Source organism: Styela clava, chromosome 15, assembly GCF_964204865.1.
Source record: "Styela clava chromosome 15, kaStyClav1.hap1.2, whole genome shotgun sequence".
NCBI lineage: Eukaryota > Metazoa > Chordata > Ascidiacea > Stolidobranchia > Styelidae > Styela > Styela clava.
In genome coordinates, this window is record NC_135264.1 from 703,708 (window position 1) to 717,633 (window position 13,926).

A 13,926-nucleotide genomic window follows, 5' to 3' on the forward strand; every position below is an offset into this window, starting at 1 on the left:
TGTTCAAAATCAAATTATTGACTAAAAATACTCTTGTCTGTATCTTTCAGATATTGGTATTTATCCAAATGCATTACTTTCCAATTTGAAGTAGTCCCGAAATCTAGTCACAACATAAGAATTCTTTTTGATTGTATTTTCCGTATAGTCAGTAATCTCTCGTCATTTTATGAAATTATATTATACTCCGTAATGAGCTTACTCACTCATTCATCCACACTTGATTACATCGCGAGCGAACACGGTTCTACTTGTTTTGATAACATTTAAGAATGAGTTAACCTTCTACTTTCCTGGCTCACGTGAATGGAGACCATTGTCAACGTGCCCCATGCCCTGTCCCAGCCAAATCGATTTATTGTCAACTATATTCAGTTTTCAAGCAACTCGACTCAAAGCGATAAAGTGCCCATCTCGCTTTCTGTGCCTCAAAGTTTTGCCGCAATTGAAACCAATTTGAAATCGGTTTAATTCTTTCATAACAATTATTACGATGGTACTTGAAACAAAATCAAGAACATCGACATCTCGAACGTAGCCTACAGAAAACAATGAACAAACTGATTATAACATGCGGATATCCAAACAAATCTTACAGTAGTGTACAGTGGCAATTAAAATTTACAAATATCAGCACATAACTAAATGCATAAAATTATATATACTTTACTTTATTTGAGACTGATTAGATACATACCACATGTTTTAGATCCCCAGGTGTCAGGTGACACTATCCAATAAAGTTTAATCCAAAGTGAACTCAATGTAACTTGCATGTCTAAAATATAAAAGCAGCTGTTATTTACTTAGTATAACTATAATACAGCCCTAACCTGCAGTCAAAAATTGTATTTTAATTACAATCGGGCATCTCGCATTCAACCCCGATTCTCACTTCAATTCAAATTGGTATTTTTAACTGCAAAATTGAGAATACTAAAACCAATACTAAACATCAGAAACGTCTCGGAAGACTCTAAGTAACAATAAACATTAAGCTAGACACTGACAATGCATCCGAGCTGCTTGCTATCAATTTGCTAATTACAGTGATTAATCAAAACACTGTCGAAATACTGCTGTGGGACACTGCGTCAGATGTTTTTCGTCGACTGCGTAACGTCATCAGATTCAGAACTGAACTGAGTCCTTATAGGGGATCTCTCGTTCAACATAACTGTGTCTAAATAACAAGTTCAAACTATTACACTTAACGAACTAGTGTAATGAAAGACATCAGTTAGCACACAATTATTTGAATCTTTCATACCGAGACCCTGAAACTAATGGGAAAATGCGAGATTTGAGACAAACACCACGCCAAGTTTTAAAATAACAAATCAGCAATCATTCATCAAGTTAGGGTTATAAATGATTTGAAAATTTTAATTCCCGGAGTAATCAGAATTCATAACCCCAAGCCAAACCTTAACTGAATAAATACTTTCTTTAAGTTAGAGCGATGGCGGGGTTGTTTTTTGGCGCAGGATTTGAAAAAAAAAATCCAAACGTTTCACATAAAAGTTACTCAATGTTGGGTTTCTTTATTTTTGAATGAGGAACTAAGTTTTCCCTCAGTAATACTTTGCTCTGTGGAGGTTTATTAAAAACCAGACAGACTTTACTAGAGACTCCGAGAACATTTGGAACAATCTTTTGTGGAGTACGATTTTGAACTCTGCTCATATTGCGTGTCAGCTGCTATTTCTCATTTGCATGTCCGGGTTCGGAGAAATATTTTACGACAGGCGCATCTATGACTAAAAAAGATCGCAACCGACGACTGTGAGCAGCAATGAGGCAATTCCTGAACCTGCAAAACGCGGTTGAAACTCGTTCCATGCGGCAAAAAATCACTTTGAGCTTTTAGTACTTTTGTCTGTTCAGTTGACCTACCGACGCACATAAAAGTTTATATCAAGAAACATAGTAAAACAATAATACGCTTTAATAACACGATACCTGTACTCGTTTCTTGATATTGAAGAAAAATGTTCGATTCCTCTTACATTGCAAACTCTGTTTCATCAAATTTTTAATAATTCTGGATTGTGACAATAAATAAAATGAAATTAGTGGTCGTCGTTATCCTAACTTTGAGATCATTTTTTGAGTATGTTCTCGTGAGTTTGCTTTGAGCAAATTTACAATGAAAACGTGTCAGTGTTATGGACGTGTTATATTGCCAGCATTAGTTGTAGGATAGGCTATCACTTACTAAATCGCGATTGCTCTCATTCAACATTGTTTGTGCCAAGTTCTTTTAACCCAACGTTTCAGTGACTAAATTTATTTACGCATGTTGTAAGGTATCCTAAGCTGTGAAAAATGCCAATAGCGTGGGTCCTGAACGTTGGTAGCTTTTGGTATTTAATCTTGCATCATTATTTCATCCTTCTTTGTTTCTCAGGCCGGTTTGCGATTTAGTATGACGGCATAATGGATATAAACACTATTTTAATGAATCTAATTTGGCTGATCGTCTATCTACGTTTGCTGACAAGTATAGAATGTAGAATTGTATAAAGGTGTTTAAATGCAGCTGAAACTCTTGCCGTGTAGTGGGCTTAAGTCTGTGGTAGTCGAAACTGGGCGAGGTAGAATTTCTCTAATATTACGAATTACATAATTTTTTGAAAGATCTTTATAATAGAATTCCTACATAAATTGTTTAACATACTAAAATTTTTGTAAAAATTCTTTTTAACACGTCAAGAAAGTTTTAGTCAAGATATTTATTTTAATTGAATATTATGAGTTGTTCGGTCTTGTTGCAGGTATTTCTCGAGCGTGAGAATCTTTAATCTTACATACATTCAGAAAACGCGAGTGCGCTTCATAAAATCGAGTCAGTTGTATGGTCGTGTTATATTGTTAGAATCAGTTATATCACTTACTAAATCGTGTTTGCTGTCATTGACATTCCAAAGGTCCTAAACGCCTGTACTTTTTTATAATTTAAACTTTTGTAATCAATTTATCCTTTTTTATTCACCAGGCTGGCCATCGGTTCAGTATGACGTCAAAATTAATAGAAACAATATTTATGGAGTTATAATTTGATTGTTGATAAAAACCGATACAGACGAATACTTGCCGTTCGCTGACCAATGTGGTGTGTAGAATCGTATAAAGGTGTTTCAATTCATTGATAGAAGAGGAGATTCTGACTACAAAGATTTAGAGAAGATTAATGGGAGGCGTAAGTTTTTGTGGTGTAATATTTTTTTGGGAAAATAACGCTGTTAAGGAACCTTCTGATTCACATATCAACGTAATGTTTTGCTCAAAATCAAGTTATAGAATAAAATCACTCTATAGCTTGTAGATTCTGATATTTTTCAAAATGCTGTGGTCCCGAAATCTCGTCACAAAAGGGAAATATATTTGTTTTTAATTTTCGTTTAATTCGTATAATTTCGTATAAATTATTTCACTCCAACTTGAGCTCATGCACTCATTTATCCACTCTGAATTATCTGCGGAGAAACCCAAAGTATAATATACTATGGACTATGGTCAATAGGATAATTCCGGTGAAATTTGAGTTTGCTATTTGTTTCAGGCGGGTTTGTAACTATTGAAACGCTAATGAAGTAAACTTTTAATTCGTTCCTGATATTAATAAACTTTCTTTCGTTGATATTGTATCTCATCATATCTGAAGTTATGAAGCGGTCTAAATAAACTATTGCAAACATAAAATTACCAAATTATCTTAAGTATTGAAAAAAAAAAGAATCATCTCAAATGCAAGGAAGTTAGATTCGGTCTGTTCCTGTCAATGACTTAATGAATACTGTCTATGTGATTATCAGATTTTTTCAGTATTTGTTGGCGCGTTGGTACGTTCTTCAGTTACTTAGTAAATGTTTAGTAATATCTCAGATATAAATTAGTAAATGAAAGTATGGTACATAATCTCATTGGTCACAAATAGGCTGAAATGAAAAAGTTATCCACGATAGTCATTTAGCATTTTCGCTGTATTTTCTTCATACGGTATTTTTAATGTTTCAACCTGCTTGCCAGAAATTTTTAGATATTATCGCATATACGACATACACCTTTACTCTAAACTAAAGTTTTTATTTTTTATTTACCTACAACTCTTGTCTCAAGTCGACTTACCTGAAAGCTTATTCTTCTTATCTTCAGTGTTAATTCTGGATGGTGACAATAAGTAAACAGAAATTGTCACAACCATAGATTCGCGTTATGCATTGGGAAGTGTAACAATTTTTCTCGTCAAGTTCGGTTTACTGTGAATTCCCACCCGTTTACAGTCAGTGAAATACCAGACAAAATATTCTATGCTTCGAGATTTTCTTCCACGAGATTCAGCTATTTGGAATTCAATACCTCATAGTTATTTCTCAATCAAATCAACAGGAACTGCGTCAGTTGATATTTACTAACGCGCAATATTATTTTTCCCTATATATACATAGTGTCAGTATCTATTGGTATATTAGTAGTCGTCGGTAGCTTCACTTTGAGTTTTCGTGACTTTGAGCAAATTTCCAATTGAAACGTCTCAGTGTTGTGGTCGTTTTATATTATCAGCATTAATTATAGGCTATCACTTACTAAATCGCGATTGCTGTTATTGACATTCCTTGTGCCAATTTCATTTCAACCCAATGGTTCAGCGACTTAGTTTATGTACGCATGTCTCAAGTCACCCTCAGCTATGAAAAATGTCAAAAGCGTATACGTGCTATACGTTGGTACTTTTTTGGTATTCAAATTTTCATCATAACTGTACCATTCCTTGTTAACCAAGCCGATCCAATATGACGTCATAATGAACATAAACATTGTTTTAAAGACTTATAATTTGATTGCAGATAAAAACTGATACAGGCGATTTCCTGCTCGTCTAAATATGTATGCTGACCAACGTAGAACGTAGATTTGTAAAACGATGTTTCAATTCATTGATGGAAGAGGAGATTCTGACTACGAAGATTTGGAGAAGAATAATGACATACGTAAGTTTTTGAGACGTACGATATTTTCGACACAAAACCCTGTTTAAAGAATTTTCTTATTCACATTAAAAAGCAATCATATATGAACGTTAAGTTTTGTTCAAAATCAAGTTATTGACTAAAAATACTCATGTCTGTATCTTTCAGATATTGGTATTTATCCAAATGCATTACTTTCCAATTTGAAGTAGTGCCGAAATCTAGTCACAACATAAGAATTATTTTTGATTGTATTTTCCGTATAGTCAGTAATCTCTCGTCATTTTATGAAATTATATTATACTCCGTAATGAGCTTACTCACTCATTCATCCACACTTGATTACATCGCGAGCGAACACGGTTCTTCTTGTTTTGATAACATTTAAGAATGAGTTAATCTTCTACTTTCCTGGCTCACGTGAATGGAGACCATTGTCAACGTGCCCCATGCCCTGTCCCAGCCAAATCCATTTATTGTCAACTATATTCAGTTTTCAAGCAACTCGACTCAAAGCGATAAAGTGCCCATCTAGCTTTCTGTGCCTCAAAGTTTTGCCGCAATTGAATCCAATTTGAAATCGGTTTAATTCTTTCATAACAATTATTACGATGGTACTTGAAACGAAATCAAGAACATCGACATCTCGAACGTAGCCTACAGAAAACAATGAACAAACTGATTATAACATGCGGATATCCAAACAAATCTTACGGTAGTGTACAGTGGCAATTAAAATTTACAAATATCAGCACATAACTAAATGCATAAAATTATATATACTTTACTTTATTTGAGACTGATTAGATACATACCACATGTTTTAGATCCCCAGGTGACACTATCCAATAAAGTTTAATCCAAAGTGAACTCAATGTAACTTGCATGTCTGAAATATAAAAGCAGCTGTTATTTACTTAGTATAACTATAATACAGCCCTAACCTGCAGTCAAAAATTATATTTTAATTACAATCGGGCATCTCGCATTCAACCCCGATTCTAACTTCAATTCAAATTGGTATTTTTAACTGCAAAATTGAGAGTACTAAAACCAATACTAAACATCAGAAACGTCTCGGAAGACTCTAACTAACAATGAACATTAAGCTAGACACTGACAATGCATCCGAGCTGCTTGCTATCAATTTGCTAATTACAGTGATTAATCAAAACACTGTCGAAATACTGCTGTGGGACACTGCGTCAGATGTTTTTCGTCGACTGCGTAACGTCATCAGATTCAGAACTGAACTGAGTCCTTATAGGGGAGCTCTCGTTCAACATAACTGTGTCTAAATAACAAGTTCAAACTATTACACTTAACGAACTAGTGTAATGAAAGACATCAGTTAGCACAAAATTATTTGAATCTTTTATACCGAGACCCTGAAACTAATGGGAAAATGTGAGATTTGAGACCAACACCACGCCAAGTTTTAAAATAACAAATTAGCAATCATTCATCAAGTTAGGGTTATAGATGATTTAGAAATTTTAATTTCCGGAGTAATCAGCATTCATAACCCCAAGCCAAACCTTAACTGAATAAATACTTTCTTTAAGTTAGAGCGATGGCGGGGTTGTTTTTTGGCGCAGGATTTGAAAAAAAAATCCAAACGTTTCACATAAAAGTTACTCAATGTTGGGTTTCTTTATTTTTGAATGAGGGACTAAGTTTGTCCTCAGTAATACTTTGCTCTGTGGAGGTTAATTAAAAACCAGACACACTTTACTAGAGACTCCGAGAACATTTGGAACAATCTTTTGTGGAGTACGATTTTAAACTCTGCTCATATTGCGTGTCATCTGCTATTTCTCATTTGCATGTCCGGGTTCGGAGAAATATTTTACGACAGGCGCATCTATGACTAAACAAGATCGCAACCGACGACTGTGAGCAGCAATGAGGCAATTCCTGAACCTGCAAAACGCGGTTGAAACTCGTTCCAATTGCGGCAAAAAATCACTTTCAGCTTTTAGTACTTTTGTCTGTTCAGTTGACCTACCGACGCACATAAAAGTTTATATCAAGAAACATAGTAAAACAATAATACGCTTTAATAATACGATACCTATACTCGTTTCTTGATATTGAAGAAAAATGTTCGATTCCTCTTACATTGCAAACTCTGTTTCATCAAATTTTTAATAATTCTGGATGGTGACGATAAATAAAATAAAATTAGTGGTCGTCGTTATCCTAACTTTGAGATCATCTTTTGAGTAAGTTCTCGTGACTTTGCTTTGAGCAAATTTACAATGAAAACGTGTCAGTGTTATGGACGTGTTATATTGCCAGCATTAGTTGTAGGATAGGCTATCACTTACTAAATCGCGATTGCTCTCATTAACATTGTTTGTGCCAAGTTCTTTTTACCCAACGATTCAGTGACTAAATTTATTTACGCATGTTGTAAGTTATCCTAAGCTGTGAAAAATGCCAATAGCGTGGGTCCTAAACGTTGGTACCTTTTGGTATTTAATCTTGCATCATTATTTCATCCGTGTTTGTTTCTCAGGTCGGTTTGCGATTTAGTATGACGTCATAATGAATCTAATTTGGCTGTTCGTCTATCTACGTTTGCTGACAAGTATAGAATGTAGAGTTGTATAAAGGTGTTTAAATGCAGTTGAAACTCTTGCCGTGTAGTGGGCTTAAGTCTGTGGTAGTCGAAACTGCGCGAGGTAGAATTTCTCTAATATTACAAATTACATACTTTTTTGAAAGATCTTTATAATAGAATTCCTACATAAATTGTTAAACATACTTAAATTTTTGTAAAAATTCTTTTCAACACGTCAAGAAAGTTTTAGTCAAGATATTTATTTTAATTGAATATTATGAGTTGTTCGGTCTTGTTGCAGGTGTTTCTCGAGCGTGAGAATCTTTAATCTTACATACATTTAGAAAACGCGAGTGCGCTTTACAAAATCGAGTCAGTTGTATGGTCGTGTTATATTGTTAGAATAAGGTATATCACTTACTAAATCGTGTTTGCTGTCATTGACATTCCAAAGGTCCTAAACGCCTGTACTTTTTTAATATCAAAACATTTGTAATCATTTTATCCTTTTTCATTCACTAGGCTGGCTGGCCATCGGTTCAGTATGACGTCAAAATTAATAGAAACATTATTTATGGAGTTATAATTTGATTGTTGATAAAAACCGATACAGACGAATACTTGCCGTTCGCTGACCAATGTGGTGTGTAGAGTCGTATAAAGGTGTTTCAATTCATTGATAGAAGAGGAGATTCTGACTACAAAGATTTAGAGAAGATTAATGAGAGGCGTGAATTTTTGGGATATAACGCTGTTGAGGAACCTTCTGATTTACATTTCAACGTAATGTTTGGCTCAAAATCAAAGTATTGAATAAAATCACTCTATAGCTTGTAGATTCTGATATTTTTCAAAATGCTATGGTCCCGAAATCTCGTCACAAAACGGAAATTGATTTGATTTTAATTTTCTTATAATCGGTAATCTTACCGCCATTTAATAAAATTATTTCACTCCAACTTGAGCTCATGCACTCATTTATCCACTCTGAGTTACCTGCGGAGAAACCCAATATATAATATACTATGGACTATGGTCAATAGGATAATTCCGGTGAAATGTGAGTTTGCTATTTATTTCAGGCCGGTTTGTAACTATTGAAACGCTAATGAAGTAAACTTTTAATTCGTTCCTGATATTAATAAACTTTCTTTCGTTGATATAGTATCTCATCATATCTGAGTTATGAAGCGGTCTAACTAAACTATTGAAACATAAAATTACCAAATTATCTTAAGTATTGAAAAAAAAATGAATCATCTCAAATGCAAGGAAGTTAGATTCGGTCTGTTCCTGTCAATGACCTAACGGTAACTTAATGAATACTGGCTATGTGATTATCAGATTTTTTCAGTATTTGTTGGCGCGTTGGTCCGTTCTTCAGTTACTTAGTAAATGTTTAGTAATATCTCAGATATAATTTAGTAAATGAAAGTATGGTACATAATCTCATTGGTCACAAATAGGCTGAAATGAAAAAGTTATCCACGATAGTCATTTAGCATTTTCACTGTATTTTCTTCATACGGTATTTTTATTGTTTCAACCTGCTTGCCAGAAATTTTTAGATATTATCGCATATACGACATACACCTTTACTATAAACTAAAGTTTTTATTTTTATTTTCCTACAACTCTTGTCTCAAGTCGACTTACCTGAAAGCTTATTCTTCTTATCTTCAGTGTTAATTCTGGATGGTGACAATAAGTAAGATTCGCGTTATGCATTGGGATGTCTAACAATTTTTATCGTCAAGTTCGGTTTACTGTGAATTCTCACCCGTTTACAGTCAGTGAAATACCAGAAAAAATATTCTATACTTCGAGATTTTCTTCCACGAGATTCAGCTATTTGGAATTCAATACCTCTTTGTTATTTCTCAATCAAATCAACTGGAACTGCGCCAGTTGATATTTACTAACGCGCATTAATATTATTCTATATATATACATAGTGTCAGTATCTATTGGTATATTAGTAGTCGTCGGTAGCTTCACTTTGAGTTTTCGTGACTTTGAGAAAATTTCCAATTGAAACGTCTCAGTGTTGTGGTCGTTTTATATTATCAGCATTAATTATAGGCTATTACTTACTAAATCGCGATTGCTGTTACTGACATTCATTGTGCCAATTTCCTTTCAACCCAATGGTTCAGGGACTGAATTTATTTACGCATGTCTCAAGTCACCCTCAGCTGTGAAAAATGTCAAAAGCGTATACGTGCTATACGTTGGTACTTTTTTGGTATTCAAATTTTCATCATTACTGTACCATTCCTTGTTTACCAAGCCGATCCAATATGACGTCATAATGAACATAAACATTGTTTTAAAGACTTATAATTTGATTGCAGATAAAAACTGATAGAGGCGATTTCCTGCTCGTCTAAATATGTATGCTGACCAACGTAGAACGTAGATTTGTATAACGGTGTTTCAATTCATTGATGGAAGAGGAGATTCTGACTACAAAGATTTGGAGAAGAATAATGACATACGTAAGTTTTTGAGACGTACGATATTTTCGACAATAACCCTTTTTAAAGAATCTTCTTATTCACATTAAAAAGCAATCATATATGAACGTTATGTTTTGTTCAAAATCAAATTATTGACTAAAAAAAATCATGTCTGTATCTTTCAGATATTGGTATTTTTCCAAATGCATTACTTTCCAATTTGAAGTAGTCCCGAAATCTAGTCACAACATAAGAATTATTTTTGATTTTATTTTCCGTATAGTCAGTAATCTCTCGTCATTTTATGAAATTATATTATACTCCGTAATGAGCTTACTCACTCATTCATCCACACTTGATTACATCGCGAGCGAACACGGTTCTTCTTGTTTTGATAACATTTAAGAATGAGTTAATCTTCTACTTTCCTGGCTTACGTGAATGGAGACCATTGTCAACGCGCCCCATGCCCTGTCCCAGCCAAATCGATTTATTGTCAACTAAATTGAGTTTTCAAGCAACTCGACTCAAAGCGATAAAGTGCCCATCTCGCTTTCTGTGCCTCAAAGTTTTGCCGCAATTGAATCCAATTTGAAATCGGTTTAATTCTTTCATAACAATTATTACGATGGTACTTGAAACAAAATCAGGAACATCGAAAGAAACCGATACAGACGAATACTTGCCGTTTGTTGACCAAAGTTGAGTGTAAAATCTTATAAAGGTGTTTTAATTCATTGATAGAAGAGGAGATTCTGACTACAAAGATTTAGAAGAAGTTTTAAGTTTTTGAGATGTAATATTTTTTTTGGATATAACGCTGTTGAGAAACCTTCTGATTCACATATCAACGTAATTTTTTGCTCAAAATCAAATTATTAAATAAATTCTGATATTTTTCAAAATGCTGTATTTCGCAAGTTTGAAGTGGTCCCGAAATCTCGTCACAACACGAGAAATTGATTCGATTTTAATTTTCGTATATTTGGAAATATCATCGTCTTTTAATAAAATTATTTCACCCCAACTTGTGCTGACTCACTTATTTATCCACTCTGGATTACCCGCGGAGGAACCCAAAGTATAATATACTATGGACTATAGTCAATAGGATAATTTCGGTGAAATGTGAGTTTGGTATTTATTTCAGGCGGGTTTGTAACTATTGAAACGCTAATGAAGTAAACTTTTAATTCGTTCATGATATTGATAAACTTTCTTCCGTTGATAGTGTATCTCATCATATCTGAAGTTATGAAGCGGTCTAACTAAACTATTTGCAAACATAAAATACTATTCGAGCCGTTAATGCTTCCAAACTCAATAATATTGTATAGTAGTATCAACTCTAACACGCTACTGTACAAAAAGCAATTATGTCGCAATCAAAAAAATATGCTTGTTTGATTTATAGTTCATTGCAATTTTTGGTTTTCCGCATCAAGGACAAGTTCGTATTATTAATATTAATTGGATTTGTAAATTGTTAAAAAAATCACTTTTAGCTGTTCAGTACTTTTAGCTGTTCAGTTGCACTTCCGACGCATATAAAAGCTTATATTCAGAAATAAAGTTAAAGACGTATACGCTTTAATTTTGCTCGTTTCCTAATATCTTGAAAAATATAGTCCATTGCAAATTTTATTTCCAATAAATATTTAACTGATCATATCTGGGATTTTAGGTTGGTCGTGAATTGTTCCCTAATGTGCAATGTTATATAGAAGTACCTCGAACACGAACACGGTTCTGTAAAGAAACAACCAAGTCTCCTAGCTAGACTATTCAAAAGGGAATGTTTGCTTCTAGTTTATAGCGACTTTATATGTTATACTACAAAGATTTTGTATATTTATATATATTTAACAAATGCCAAATTATCGTAAGTATTGAAAAAAAAATGAATCATCTCAAATGCAAGGAGGTTAGATTCGGTCTGTTTCTGTCAATGACCTAACGGTAACTTAATGAATACTGGCTATGTGATTTTCAGATTTTTTTCAGTATTTGTTGGCGCGTTGGTCCGTTCTTCAGTTACTCAGTAAAGGTTTGGTATTATCTCAGATATAATTCAGTAAATGAAAGGCCGGTACATAATCTCATTGGTGACAAATAGGTTGAAATGAAAAAATTATCCACGGCAGTCATCTAGCATTTTCCTTTTTTTTCTTTGTACGGTATTTCCAATGTTTCAACCTGCTTGCCAGAAATTTTTAGATATTATCGCATATACGACATACACCTTTACTCTAAACTAAATTTTTTTTTTCCTACTACTCTTGTCTCAAGTCGACTTACCTGAAAGCTTATTCTTCTTATCTTCAGTGTTAATTCTGGATGGTGACAATAAGTAAACAGAAATTGTCACAACCATAGATTCGCGTTATGCATTGGGAAGTCTAACAAATTTTATCGTCAAGTTCGGTTTACTGTGAATTCTCACCCGTTTACAGTCAGTGAAATACCAGACAAAATATTCTATGCTTCGAGATTTTCTTCCACGAGATTCAGCCATTTGGAATTCAATACTTCATATTTATTTCTCAATCAAATCAACTGGAACTGCGTCAGTTGATATTTACTAACGCGCATTACCATTATTCCCTATATATACATAGTGTCAGTATCTATTGGTATTTTAATAGTCGTCGGTAGCTTCACTTTGAGTTTTCGTGACTTTGAGCAAATTTCCAATTGAAACGTCTCAGTGTTATGGTAGTTTTATATTATCAGCATTAATTATAGGCTATCACTTACTAAATCGCGATTGCTGTTATTGACATTCTTTGTGCCAATTTCCTTTCAATCCAATGGTTCAGTGACTGAATTTATTTACGCATGTCTCAAGTCATCCTCAGCTGTAAAAAATGTCAAAAGCGTATACGTGCTATACGTTGGTACTTTTTTGGTAATTAAATTTTCATCATTACTGTACCATTCCTTGTTTACCAATCCGGTCCAATATGACGCCATAATGAGCATAAACATTGTTTTATAGACTTATAATTTGATTGCAGATAAAAAGCGATACAGGCGATTCCCTGCTCGTCTATCTATGTATGCTGTCCAACGTAGAATGTAGATTTGTATTACGGTGTTTCAATTCATTGATGGAAGAGGAGATTCTGACTACAAAGATTTGGAGAAGAATAATGACATGCGTAAGTTTTTGAGACGTACGATATTTTCGAAAATATTCCTGTTTAAAGAATCTTCTTATTTTCTTTGAAAAGCAATCATATATGAACGTTATGTTTTGTTCAAAATCAAATTATTGACTAAAAAAAATCATGTCTGTATCTTTCAGATATTGGTATTTTTCCAAATGCATTACTTTCCAATTTGAAGTAGTCCCGAAATCTAGTCACAACATAAGAATTATTTTTGATTTTATTTTCCGTATAGTCAGTAATCTCTCGTCATTTTATGAAATTATATTATACTCCGTAATGAGCTTACTCACTCATTCATCCACACTTGATTACATCGCGAGCGAACACGGTTCTTCTTGTTTTGATAACATTTAAGAATGAGTTAATCTTCTACTTTCCTGGCTTACGTGAATGGAGACCATTGTCAACGCGCCCCATGCCCTGTCCCAGCCAAATCGATTTATTGTCAACTAAATTGAGTTTTCAAGCAACTCGACTCAAAGCGATAAAGTGCCCATCTCGCTTTCTGTGCCTCAAAGTTTTGCCGCAATTGAATCCAATTTGAAATCGGTTTAATTCTTTCATAACAATTATTACGATGGTACTTGAAACAAAATCAGGAACATCGAAAGAAACCGATACAGACGAATACTTGCCGTTTGTTGACCAAAGTTGAGTGTAAAATCTTATAAAGGTGTTTTAATTCATTGATAGAAGAGGAGATTCTGACTACAAAGATTTAGAAGAAGTTTTAAGTTTTTGAGATGTAATATTTT